Source organism: Egretta garzetta, unplaced genomic scaffold (assembly GCF_000687185.1).
Source record: "Egretta garzetta isolate BGI_Z169 unplaced genomic scaffold, ASM68718v1 scaffold1030, whole genome shotgun sequence".
NCBI lineage: Eukaryota > Metazoa > Chordata > Aves > Pelecaniformes > Ardeidae > Egretta > Egretta garzetta.
In genome coordinates, this window is record NW_009258308.1 from 432533 (window position 1) to 432847 (window position 315).

The 315-nt window shown below is 60.0% G+C and overlaps 1 protein-coding gene across 2 annotated transcripts in view; it reads left to right on the top strand.

Moving 5' to 3' along the window:
- POLD3 (DNA polymerase delta 3, accessory subunit) overlaps window positions 1-315 on the top strand; it is a 36903-nt gene that overhangs the window by 36164 nt on the left and 424 nt on the right. The window lies entirely within an intron of this gene.

A 315-nucleotide genomic window follows, 5' to 3' on the forward strand; every position in this document is an offset into this window, starting at 1 on the left:
TATCCCTCCAGGGCAGGGAAGATCGGCCAGCGCTGTCCCTGGACCAAAGCTGGGCCACGTTGGCCTCTGATGGGGTCCAGGTCACCACCCGTCCCCCCTCTTTGATGATTTTTAAGGAAGGTTGGGGGTGATTCTGCCCATGTTCACGTCCCCTGGCACCAGAGATGCTGAGTTTTGCAGATGCTGAGTTTCAGCAGAACTTCTTCCATGGCTACTAGTGCCATTATTTGTCCAGAGAAGGGCAGCGGAGCTGGGGAGGGGTCTGGAGCCCCAGGCTGCTGGGGAGCGGCTGGGGGAGCTGGGGGGGTTCAGCCT